Genomic DNA, 3,454 nt, shown 5'->3' with positions numbered 1-3,454 from the left:
AGGGTAAGGCATCTATTTAAATATTTGGGAGATTAATTTGGCCAGTAATTTAGTGTAAATTAGTAGTAGTATTCCCAGGGGTTTGAGTCCCCTGGAGGTGAAAAGTAGTATTGGTATTCCCAGGGGTTCAAATCCCCTGGAGGTGAAAAGTAAGTAATTTCCGTGTTTTTTTTTGTGTATATTATTAAGTAAAAATGGGAAATATGGCATCAAAGAAACCCCAGGTTCCCCCTTTGAAGGGAACCCCAAATGCTTATATGTATGTCCATTACGGTCCTGAAATTATCCAATATGTTTCTGATTGGGTTAAATGGACTCAAGGTAAAGGAGAGAGCTCCCCACCAGCCAGAACTTTTAATCGGGACAGAATTGAGCACTTATAATATGTTTTAAGGGAGGTAGATAGTCCGCTACTGAATTTTCTGTAACTTAAAAAAAAATGAATTAATCTAAGTTACAAGAGCTGTTTGTGCTGAAGAGAGAGAGAGAGAGAGAGAGGGGGTACCCCTAGGGGGTTAATGAGAAATTAACAAGCAGCAGCAGAGAAAATGTGAGCTTTCCTCAGTTTGAAGGTCCCTATAGGTGGAGCCTTCAAGATCCCTTTATTTCCCCCACTGCTACTCGAAGATTCGTTTAGAGTTAAGTTCAATATTATAGGAGTATCGGTACATACCTTTATCTATGTGTTTGTTTGTGTGCAATGAAGCATTTGTATGTGAGCTTTAATGTGTTTTCTTCCCTGAATTGTCTTTTGTGTGTGTAGTTCAGCATTTTAGAGTCAAAAGCCCCATATTAGATTAAAGGAAAAGTTTATTCAAATATTCCAAAGTTTTGAGTATAAGGTTTGAGTTGAGATTTCTGGCAAAAATCGTAATTTGAAGGTATTGTAAAGATAAAACAGAGCTTGCCTTTATTTGAGATGAACCAACTCTTGTACCACCCCCTTGCAGACTAGTAGGGAACAACCCTCATCATCAGCTTCCAAGCTGATTGGGATTAATACATACGAGTTTGTATTCTAAAATTCTGAGAGAAAAAAAATTACTTGAAATTCAGAAATATTCTAGGAAAACCAAAAGACATGAACACAAGGTCTAGGTGGTTCCAATGGGTCAAAAGGGGTTTCTTATGAAGAGATGAATTAAATATTAAAGCAAATCTGCTTTCCAAAAGCACTGGAATTTGAATTTGGGACAGTCTTGAGATGTAAAGTGCAGTGTAATTTAATAGGTTACTTTTGAATCACTAGGATGCTATCTAAGATAAAGAACGTGTCGATAAACATACGGGAATTATAACTTGGATACAAATCATTACACGTGAAAAAGAGGTTGTTTTAATTTTGTAAATTACAGTTCTTACAAGGTTTAAAAAATTTGAGGTTTGGTTCTTGATAAAGTTCTCAAAAGGGAATTTTCATTTTAAAAGCTTTGACAACAATTGGCACTAATTCAAATGCTGCAAGCTTTTGTGTTTTGTAAAGTCTGTTCCAAAAATGTGAAGTTAAGCTCAAGACCTTGACAAAGTTTGGCAGAGATCGATTTTTTGGCCGAGTTAATGAATCTGGGATAATGCAAAAAAAAAGAGTCAGACATAATTTAGTGGGACAATAAAATGTTGTTTGAGAAGATAAGGAAGCAAAACATGTCAGTGCTTGATTTCTGTTTTAAAACTGTTTAGAGTACTTTATTGGACTGTAAAGTCTCTCCAGACGACCTGAACAAGATAAGATGGTAGCTGTTGCATGTGTAAACTGATATGAGGAAAGTAGGAGAAAGAGTTAGGGGAAGAGGACATAATGTACAAACTGTTTTAAGGGAAATGAATTTGATAATCTGGCCATCAACTGAGACATCTGAACTGCCTAAAGAGTAAGGAAACAGATTAAACAATCAAGACAATAGAGAAACTGACTTCAAGAGAATCAAGATGATCATGGTCAAAAAAACACTTAGAGGTAAAGCTTTGTGGAATCTGTAGTTCAGGAATTGAAATGCAAGGAGAAATAATATTTAACAACAATTTACCACAAGATGGATACAGGTAAAGGGAAAGCTGGAAAAAGGCTAAATAGATGTGTTACTGATTATATTAATGTGCCTGTGAGCTACAAAAAGTAAGACCACAGGATTAACACCTTGATGACAGGCAGAGTTAAGCAGTTCCCAGAGAGAACCATCACTGGAAGTGAAGATACTGAGTTCTGTTGAAGGGTCATGAGGACTCAAAACGTCAACTCTTTTCTTCTCCGCCGATGCTGCCAGACCTGCTGAGTTTTTCCAGGTAATTCTGTTTTTGTACTGGAAGTGAAGATACTGAGCCATTGAAAGATAGGATAAGAAGGTGCATTGTAGAGTTGTTTAAGGAACTGAGGCCTGACATGAGACAGCAGCAGGAGAGAGTAAACTGGAAGGAGTTTACCCAGATGGATTCAGATCAGGGAACTCATTTCACAGGGAGAGTCATTAAAGAAGTGTGTAATCTTATGGAGATTAAACAGAAATTCCATATTCCTTACCACCCCCATAGTCCAGGGATGGTGGAAAGGATGAACTGAACTTTAAAAACATCTATAGCCTAAGTAATTCAGGAGACAGGCAACAACTGGGCCACAGTATTGCCCAGCATTCTGATGCGCCTTAGGGCTACACCAAATAGGACTACCAGGTTCACCCCATTTGAATTGATAACAGGAAGGGCCATGCAATTACCTGAAGGCATTATAGTAGGAGGTGTAGGGCCACTGAAAGGAAAAATACAGGACAATGTAAGGGAATTAAGGAGGCAATTACATGAGTTGAGAGAGGAAGTTAGAGACAGACAGATGATTAAGGACATGGAACAGGCAAATCCAAAGAGCAACAACGGACCCCCCCAAGTGGAGAATAAGGTGATAGTCAGGGTGAGCTCGGAGCGAACAGGCATGGACCATACGAGGTAATTATGACAGGTGATACATGCGCACTTGTAGATACGAGAACGAGAGCTGATGTTAATGTCTCCACAGATCTACGATCCTGGTCGTGGGCGTATCAGTACTGGCAACAAGGTCGGGGATCATCAGTGCTCATCCTGCACCGCAGGAGGAACTTTGGTACAGCACGGACAATGCCGAATGCGACACGCAATGGAGAATGATAAATGTTACAGTAGGAGAACAAGTGCTTTCAAATTGTAGTAAGAGTTTGCTTCAGATCGGGTGTGGGAGGTCCGCCACTATCCAGCCACCTCCCATCTCTACTTCCACAGTCCGAGTAGAGATAATTGAAGCCTCTCAAACCACATCGACTGACACACCTTGTCCAACTATGCATCCAGGACCGACGAATGGTTTGGTACTGATTAATCAGAAGTTTTGTATGATAATGTAAACCATGAGCTGGTACCCATAGTCTAGAATGTATCCGGAATCGTCCTGCTCAACCCATACCCAAGCACTCTATACGGCTCTGAC

The sequence above is a fragment of the Cetorhinus maximus genome, chromosome 19 (genome assembly GCF_964194155.1).
Source record: "Cetorhinus maximus chromosome 19, sCetMax3.hap1.1, whole genome shotgun sequence".
NCBI lineage: Eukaryota > Metazoa > Chordata > Chondrichthyes > Lamniformes > Cetorhinidae > Cetorhinus > Cetorhinus maximus.
The sequence above is the reverse complement of the archived record's forward strand: the minus strand, read 5'-3'. Positions refer to the sequence as shown.